Source organism: Nycticebus coucang, chromosome 11 (assembly GCF_027406575.1).
Source record: "Nycticebus coucang isolate mNycCou1 chromosome 11, mNycCou1.pri, whole genome shotgun sequence".
NCBI lineage: Eukaryota > Metazoa > Chordata > Mammalia > Primates > Lorisidae > Nycticebus > Nycticebus coucang.
Window position 1 is genome coordinate 18,221,926 of NC_069790.1, and position 10,185 is coordinate 18,232,110.

Here is a 10,185-nt window from a genome sequence, read left to right on the forward strand (position 1 = left end):
ATCTCCTCTCTCAGAAAAACGTTTAATCCATTTGTAAACTGCCTTTTTCTTTATGGCATTATCTCTATAAACTTGGGTTAACAAGTTCTTGATTTAACTTCCACTTTTTCCAAGTTTAATAAGAAACTTATTTTGATGTTCAATTCAATCTCATTCTTGCTATAGCACAGAAAAACATGCAACAACAATAATGAATGCCACTCAGCAAGACACCACCAAGTGTTCATGTTGAACATGAACGGCGAGACACTGATATACTAAGATTATGAACCTTACTGAGTTGTTTGTACAGTGCTGCCAAAGTCAGTGCACCAGGCAAGTTTGCAAACTTAATTGTCAGACCTAGTATGTGCAAGTTGTACATCAGTCATATGTTTGTAATTTGGGAACTTAATGTACCAGCCTTCATTTGTAAGTGTAAGCTGTATATAAGTCAGATGTTTGCAACTCAGAGACTGCCTGTACTCTTTTGGTTACTAAGTTACTATCTGCATGGAATATCATTTTCTATCTTTTCACTTTCAGCTTATGTGTGCCCTTAAATCTAAAGTTAGTTTCTTATAGACAACATATAGATGGGTTTTTAAAAATCCATTCAGCCAGTCTCTTTTTATTTGGCATGATAATCCATTTGCATTTAAAGTAATTACTGACAGAGGAAATGTTTTGCTATTTGTTAGTAGTTCTCTTCATTTCTTTTTTTTTTTTTTTTTTTAATTTTTTTATTAAATCATAACTGTATACAATGATATGATTATGGGGCATCATACGCTCACTTCATAAACCATTTGACACATTTTTATCACAGTGGTTAACATAGCCTTTCCGGCGTTATCTCAGTTACTGTGCCAAAACATTTACATTCTACATTTACCAAGTTTCGCAAATACCCCTGTAATATGCACCACAGGTGTGATCCCACCGATTCCCCTCCCTCTACCCACCCACCCCCCTTTCCCACTTCCCCCTTTTGTTAAGTTGTAGCTGGGTTATAGCTTTCATGTGAGAGTCCCAAATTAGTTTCATAGTAGGGCTGTGTACATTGGGTACTTTTTCTTCCATTCTTGGGATACTTTACTAAGAAGAATATGTTCCAGCTCCATCCATGTAAACATGAAAGAGGTAAAGTCTCCATCTTTCTTTAAGGCTGCATAGTATTCCATGGTATACATATACCACAATTTATTAATCCATTCGTGGATCGATGGGCACTTGGGCTTTTTCCATGACTTAGCTATTATGAATTGGGCTGCAATAAACATTCTGGTACAAATATCTTTGTTATGTTGTGATTTTTGGTCTTCTGGGTATATGCCCAGCAGAGGAATTACAGGATTGAATGGCAGATCTATTTTTAGATCTCTGAGTGTTCTCCATATATCTTTCCAAAAGGAATGTATTAATTTGCATTCCCACCAGCAGTGCAGAAGTGTTCCCTTTTCTCCGCATCCACGCCAACATCTCTGGTCTTGAGATTTTGTGATATAGGCTAGTCTCATTGGAGTTAGATGATATCTCAAAGTAGTTTTGATTTGCATTTCTCTGATGATTAAATGATGAGCATTTTTTCATATGTCTGAAGGCCGTGCGCCTGTCTTCTTCAGAGAAGTTTCTCTTCAAATCCCTTGCCCAGCCTGCGATGGGATCCCTTGTTTTTTTCTTGCTGATGCATTTGAGTTCTCTGTGGATTCTGGTTATTAAACCTTTGTCAGAGATATACCCTGCAAATATCTTCTCCCATTCTGAGGGCTGTCTGCTTGCTCTGCTTACTGTGTTCTTAGCTGTGCAGAAGCTTTTTAGTTTGATCAAGTCCCAGTAGTGTATTTTTGAAGCTGCTTCAATTGCCCGGGGGGTTCTCCTCATGAAATACTCACCCAGACCAATTTCTTCAAGGGTTTTCCCTGCATTCTCCTCTAGTATTTTTATAGTTTCATGTCTTAAGTTTAAATCTTTAATCCAATGAGAGTCTATCTTAGTTAATGGTGAAAGGTGTGGGTCCAATTTCAGTCTTCTGCAGGTTGCCAGCCAGTTCACCCAGCACCATTTGTTAAATAGGGAATCTTTTCCCCACGGAATGTTTTTAATTGGCTTGTCAAAAATCAAATAACGGTAAGTAGCTGGATTCATCTCTTGGTTCTCTATTCTGTTCCAGATATCTACTTCTCTGTTTTTGTGCCAATACCATGCTGTTTTGATCACTATCGATTTGTAGTAAAGTCTGAGGTCTGGTAGTGTGATTCCTCCTGTTTTGTTTTTATTTCTGAGTAATGTCTTGGCTATTCGAGGTTTTTTCTGATTCCATATAAAACGAAGTAATGTTTTTTCAAGATCTTTAAAATATGACAGTGGAGCTTTAATAGGGCGTGCGTTGAAATTATATATTGCTTTGGGTAGTATGGACATTTTGATAATGTTGATTCTTCCTAGCCATGAGCATGGTATGTTTTTCCATTTGTTAACATTTTCAGTTATTTCTTTTCTTAGAGTTTCATAGTTCTCTTTATAGAGATCTTTCACGTCTTTTGTTAGGTAAATTCCCAAATATTTCATCTTCTTTGGCACTACTGTGAATGGGATAGAGTCCTTAACTGCTTTTTCAATTTGACTGTTGTTGGTGTATATAAAGGCTACCGATTTATGAATGTTGATTTTGTAACCTGAGACGCTGCTGTATTCCTGGATCACTTCTAGGAGTTTTGTAGTAGAGTCCCTAGTGTTTTCCAGATACACAATCATATCATCTGCGAAGAGCGAGAGTTTGATCTCTTCTGACCCTATATGGATACCCTTGATCGCCTTTTCTTCCCTAATTGCGGTGGCTAAAACTTCCATTACAATGTTGAAAAGCAATGGAGACAATGGGCAGCCTTGTCTGGTTCCTGATCTGAGTGGAAATGATTCCAATTTAACTCCATTCAATATGATATTGGCTGTGGGTTTGCTGTAGATAGCCTCTATCAGTTTAAGAAAAGTCCCTTCTAGACCAATTTTCTTGAGTGTTCTGATCATGAAGGGATGCTGGATATTATCAAAAGCTTTTTCTGCATCAATTGAGAGAATCATATGGTCTTTGTTTTTTAATTTGTTTATGTGCTGAATTACATTTATAGATTTACGTATATTGAACCAGCCTTGAGACCCTGGGATAAAACCAACTTGGTCATGATGTATAATTTGTTTGATGTGTTGTTGGATTCTGTTTGTTAGGATCTTGTTGAATATTTTTGCATCTATATTCATTAGTGATATTGGTCTATAATTTTCTTTTCTTGTTGGGTCTTTTCCTGGTTTGGGGATCAGGGTGATATTTGCTTCATAGAACGTGTTGAGTAGTCTTCCTTCTTTTTCTACATTTTGGAACAGGTTCAGTAATATAGGTACTAATTCCTCTTTAAAGGTTTGGTAGAATTCTGACGTGAAACCATCTGGTCCCGGGCTTTTCTTTTTAGGGAGGTTTTGTATAGTTGATGCTATTTCTGAACTTGATATGGGTCTGTTCAACATTTCCACTTGATTCTGGTTAAGTCTTGGAAGGTGGTGTGCTTCCAAGTATCGGTCTATTTCCTTCAGATTTTCATATTTCTGAGAATAAAGTTTCTTGTAATATTCATTAAGGATTTTTTGGATTTCTGATGAGTCTGTGGTTATTTCGTCTTTGTTGTTTCTGATTGATGATATTAGAGATTTTACTCTTTTTTTCCTGATTAGGTTGGCCAGAGGTTTATCTATTTTATTGACCTTTTCAAAAAACCAGCTTTTTGATTTATTGATCTGTTGTATTATTCTTTTGTTTTCAATTTCATTTAATTCTGCTCTAATTTTGGTTATTTCTTTTCTTCTACTGGGTTTGGGGTTGGAATGTTCTTCCTTTTCCAGTTGCGTGAGATGTCCCATTAAGTTGTTAACTTCCTCTCTTTCCGTTCTCTTGAGGAAGGCTTGCAGTGCTATAAATTTCCCTCTTAGAACTGCCTTTGCAGTGTCCCAGAGGTTCTGATAGCTTGTGTCTTCATTGTCATTTTGTTCCAAAAAATTGGTGATTTCTTTCTTAATCTCATCTCTGACCCAGCTATCATTCAGCATAAGGTTATTTAACTTCCATGTTTTTGTATGGGTATGCAGATTCCTGTTGTTACTCAATTCAAGTTTTATTCCATGATGGTCCGAGAAGATGCATGGAATAATTTCTATTCCTTTAAATTTACTGAGGTTAGACTTGTGACCTAAAATGTGATCAATTTTGGAGTAAGTTCTGTGGGCTGATGAGAAGTATGTGTATTCAGTTTTGTTGGGATGAAATGTTCTGTAGATGTCTGCTAAATCTAAATATTGGATGGTTAGGTTTAAATGTAAGATTTCTTTGCTCAGCTTCTTTCTGGAGGATCGATCCAACACTGCCAAGGGAGTGTTGAAATCTCCGACGATTATGGAGCTGGAGGAAATCAAGTTACTCATGTCTGTTAGAGTTTCTCTTATAAATTGAGGTGCATTCTGGTTGGGTGCATAGATATTAATAATTGAGATCTCGTCATATTGAGTATTACCCTTAACAAATATGAAGTGACCATTCTTGTCCTTCCTTACTTTTGATGGTTTAAAGCCTACTGTATCTGCAAATAAAATTGCAACACCTGCTTTTTTTCTGATTACCATTTGCCTGAAATATGGATGACCATCCTTTCACCCTGAGTCTGTATTTGTCTTTTAAGTTGAGATGTGACTCTTGTATGCAACAAATATCTGGCTTGAGTTTTTGTATCCAGTCAGCTAACCTATGCCTCTTTAGAGGACAGTTTAGGCCATTCACATTGATGGAGAGTATTGATAAGTCTGGTGGAATTTTGGGTATCGAGTTTTTCAAAGGTCCAGTGGACATTTTTAATCCTTTCGCAAGTGTGGAAGTTGGAGTTTGATCCGAAGTTTCTGAGTGAGTTTACTTTTGTGGTATAGGATTGGGTTGGTCATTGTGGAGGATAGGTCTGAGAACATCCTGAAGAGCTGGTTTACTTATGGCAAATTTTTTCAACATATGAATGTCATTGAAGTATTTAATTTCTCCATCATAGATGAAACTCAGTTTAGCTGGATACAAGATCCTGGCTTGAAAGTTTTTTTGCTTTAGGAGATTAAAAGTTGATGACCAGCCTCTTCTTGCTTGAAAAGTTTCAGCAGAGAGATCTGCAGTTATTCTAATATTCTTACCTTTGTACGTTATAGTTTTCTTTCGCCGGGCTGCTTTGAGAATCTTCTCTTTCATGTTAACTTTAGTGAAGCTAATTATGATATGTCTGGGAGATGGCTTATTGGGGTTAAATCGTGCTGGGGTTCTGAAGCTGTCTGCTATCTGAATTTCAGATTCTCTAGGCATGTCTGGAAAATTTTCTTTCATAATTTCATGTAGAAGGGCCTCTGTGTCCTTGGCAGCCACTTCATCATTCTCCGAAATTCCTATAACCCTTATGTTGTTTTTTTTCGAATTATCTGAGAGCTCTCTGAGTGAGTGATCCGTTTTTGCTCTCCATTTCTCTTCCTCTTTGAGAGATTGGGAGCATTCGAAGACTTTATCTTCAATGTCAGAAATCCTTTCTTCTGCTTGCTCCATTCTGTTACTGAGGGATTCTACTGTATTTTTCATATCTTTGAGGGCTGTAAGTTCTTGTTTCAAGTCTTTGGTGGTTTTGTCTTTAAATTCGTTAAATTCTTGAGACGATTTTTGAATTTCTCCTCGAATTCCTAATTCCATTTTATTAATCTTGTCTGCAAACCAAATTCTGAATTCGACTTCTGACATCTCAGCCAGTTGTTTATGAATGGGATCTTCAATCACATCTGCCGTATCTTTTCTGGGGGGGGTTGATCTATTCTGGTTATTCATGTTACCAGAGTTTTTCCTCTGATTCCGCCCCATGGTTTACTCCCTTTGGTTTTTCCCCTGGGGTTTTATCGAGGGCCCGTACAGTGTTGTGGCCTGAGAAACTGGGGCCCTGTCTGGTGTGGTGGAGCAAAGTGGTTCTGTCTTGTTTTCAGCTGGTTTCTGTTCGATCCTATTGCAACTTCTACTCTGGCTTGAAGTCTCAGCTGTGTGGAAAAATCAGCAATTAAGTCACCCCGCCTGCCCACCTCTGGCCCCAGTTGGAAAAGGAGAATCAAACCTTCCTACAATCGCCCACCCAGGGCACCGCCTGAAGAGTCCTCAGTCTATTAGCCCAGTTCAAAAGGTCCGAATCAACTGTCTCAATCGGCACTTGTCTCGGGTGGAAGGGTTCAAGAGGTCTCTGGGAACTGGATCACAGGGGCCTGGTGACTCCTCTGACACAGCTCACCCCAGTGCAGCGTGGAGTCAGGAGGAGCCACCCAGCAAACAGAGCAGTCTGGGAAGGTTGACGTCTCCTTCCCCACTTTGCCCCTCCGTCGGACCCAGTGACTGGTATCTCTGCAGATGGCTAACCCAGTTGCCTGCAGTGAACAGACACTCCAGGGGTTTGCACCTGCCTGAATCGCAAGGAAGTCTGCCAGGCCCCCGCAGACTGCCGCTATCTAGCAGGAGGAGATGGGGCCTGACATCTTTGAGTGTTTGATGCAGGTGATGGGAAGGAGGTGTTCACTCAGGCTTAGCCCCGTCCCTGATGCATGCTGCTAACAGAACAGAACAGAACAGACAACTTTGTGAGGTTCTGTCTCTGTTCCTGTCGTCGCCTACAGGAGACGGGCTGTTTTGAGTTCAAATGTCTTTGCTGCTGGAGAATTGCGTCTGAACACCTCTCTGGGTCGGCCCCGCCCTGGAGGCTTCCGGGTTTGTGAGCCGTGTCACCGGTGGCCTCCTCTGGTTGCCCAGGGAGACAGGGGGTGTGGCCTCAGAATATCCAGAAGTGAGCGTTCTGCCGTTAAAGAAAAAACGGCTGTTGATCTACCTCCAGGGAATTGCTGCTCTGGTGTGGGCACTCAGGCGACCCTTTTCTCCTCTGTCCCGCGCCCCAGAGTCAGCACTGAGCGGCCGCAGTTTGTGCTGGGTCCACACCCCTTAAGAGATCCCCCAAGAATCAGAACTCTTGGGGGATGGGCCCCCAGACCCCGATTGGGAGTGGGGCGGGGGGAAGCTAGATTTTCATTCAGTTTCACGCAATACTACGGTCCGGGGAGGGCTCCTGCACTGCACTGCAGGGAAGTGCCGCCAAGGCTTGATTTCTCCTCAGCAGAGTGCCCTCTCCTGGCTCACGTGTCCCAGAGTCAGCGCTGACCTGACGCAGCTCAGGCACTGTGCACTCCCCTCGAGAAATCACCCAAGGATCCGAACTCCTGGGGGATAGGCCCTCAGACCCCGAGTGCGAGTAGGGGCTCTCAGCTCTCAGCGGGGAGGCCAGAGTCTTATTCAGTCTTGGGCCCCGTATGCCCGGGGAGGGTTGGTGCACTGCACCGCAGGGAAGTGCCGCGAGGCGTGACTCCCCCTCAGCCCGGTGCCCTCTCCTCACTCGGCGCGCCTCAGAGTCAATGCTGACCAGTTGCAACTCGGGGACTGTCCACTCCCCTTGAGAAATCACCCAAGGATCCGAAGTCCTGGGGGACAGGCCTCCAGACCTCAGTGGGCGGGAGGGGAGCGCCGGGGATTCAGGGTTGCCGGCAAAGGATTCCCAAAGTTTTATTCAGCCCTATGTCCGGCAGGAGAACGCCACGGCACCCCAGTAGGGGAGGTAGGTCCAGTTTTTAGAAGGTCTCTCCCGTGGAGTGTAGTGGGAGGGCCTTTAATTTCTGCCTGCTTGTTCAATTGTGGGGCTCTAGAGCCGGTCTCATGGGGGAGGGGGACTCCCGTCCACTTGGTGGTGGATTTTGTACCTTTTGTTTGCGTCCTTGTGATCACAACTTGCCTCAGCGGTGTTGATGTGCGTTCTTCAGCCTTCTCTCTTGGTGAGGCTCAAGTCCACCAGGATACTTACTAAATTCCTGTCCCTTAACTCTCCTTCTGGACGGGAGCCTTTGTTGAAAGCTGGCTTCAGTCCGCCATCTTGTCTCCCTCCCGAAAGTCTATCTTAGTTAATAGTGAAAGGTGTGGGTCCAGTTTCAGTCTTCCATAGGTCACCAGCCAGTTCACCCAGCACCATTTGTTAAATAGGGAATCTTTTCCCCACTGTGGTTACATCTTTTCTTAGCTCTTCTTCTTTTGCAGCATTTCCTGATTTTAACTGCTAGTAAACGCCATCTAAGCGGAGACTATTCTTCATTTCTTATAGCTATTTTACCCTCTTCTTTCTTCCTGCCTTCCTTTGTGTTTTGTTGATTTTTTTTTAATGTGGCATGCTTTGATTTCTTCCTTATTTTGTTTTGTGTATCTTCTATAGTGAGTTTCTTAGTAGTTACCATGATTATAGAAAACATCTTAAAGTTATAGCATTTAAAAAAATTGCTAATAGGGGCGGCGCCTGTGGCTCAGCGGGTAGGGCTCCGGCCCCATATGCCGAGGGTGGTGGGTTCAAACCCGGCTCTGGCCAAAATGCAACCAAAAAATAGCCAGGCGTTGTGGCGGGCGCCTGTAGTCCCAGCTGCTCGGGAGGCTGAGGCCAGAGAATCGCCTAAGCCCAGGAGTTGGAGGTTGCTGTGAGCTGTGTGAGGCCACAGCACTCTACCAAGGGCCATAAAGTGAGACTCTGTCTCTACAAAAAAAAAAAAAAAAAATTGCTAATAACTTAACTTTAATTGCATTCAAGAACTCTACCACTTTACATCTCTGTCCCCTGCTGACTTTGTTATTGATGTTACAAACTATGTCCTTTTAATATTTTATATACACCAACATGGATTTACTATACCAGAATTAAATGTGATTACAAGAGGATTCTATATTTATTTACATAGCTTTACCAGATAACTTTATATTTTCAGGTGCTTTTATATTGCTATCTAGCCTTTTTCATTTCAGCTTGAGGGGTTCCACTTAGCATTTTTTGTAGGGTAGGTTTGGGGTGAAGAATTCCCTCAACTTTTGTTTACCTAGAAAAGTCTTTTTTTTTTTTTTTAATAATTATGGGAAGCCATTATTTTATTTTATTTAATTAATTTATTTATTTTTTGTGTGGGTTTTTTTTTTTTTTTCTTTTGGCCAGGGCTGGGTTTGAACCCACCACCTCTGGCATATGGGACTGGCGCCCTACCCCTTTGAGCCACAGGTGCCACCCTACCTAGAAAAGTCTTAATTTCTCTATTTTTAAAGGGCAGATTTTTTGAATTTAGTATATTTGGTTGGCCTTTTATGTTTGTCTGTTTTTCTTTCCCTTAGCATTTTGAATATATTATTCCTCTTCTTCTGAACAAAAATGTTTCTGCTTAGAAATTTACAGATAATTTTATGGAGTTTTTTTTATAGATGATTAATCACTTTTTCTTGCTGTTTTCAAGATACTTTATTTGTGACTTGACATTTTGGTAATACTGAGCCTTGGTATAGATCTTTTTTGACTGTATCCATGTTGGAATTCTTTGTGTTTCTTGAATGTATATGTCTAGTTTCTTTTTCAAGATTGTGAAGTTTTTGGTCATTATTTCTTCAAATAGACTCTGGTCCTCCCTTTCTCTTTTATCTCTACCATAATGCATATCTTAGTCTGCTTACTATTGTCTTATCAGTCCCTGAGGTTCTCCTCGCTTTTCTTCATTCTTTTTTCTTTTCGCTCTTCCAACTTGATAATGTCAAATGACTTTTCTTCAAGTTCACAGATTATTTCTTTTGCTTGGTGGCTATCTTTTGAAATTTTAAAATTTAGTTATTATATTCCTCATCTTAAATTTCTGTATTTTTAAAATAGTTTCTATCTTTTTCTTGATTTTTTTCATTTTATTAACCCACTGTTTTCTTGATTTTATTTAGTTGTGTGTGTTCTCTGTTTTCAAGCAGCATTAAGACAGTGATTTGGAATTCATTTTTAGATAATTCATAGATTTCTGTTTCTTTAGTATTGGGGTATGTGTATGTGTGTAAATATATACCTAAATACATATACTTTATATTTATAAATATAGCTTGTTTGTTTCTTTGACTGAACTATGTTTTCCTGTTTCTTTTTTTTTTTTTTTTATTAAATCATAGCTGTGTACATTGATATATTCATGGGGCATCATTCACTAGCTTCACAGACCGTTTACCAAGTTTCACATATGCCCTTGTAAGATGCACCGCAGGTGTAATCCCACCAATCCCCT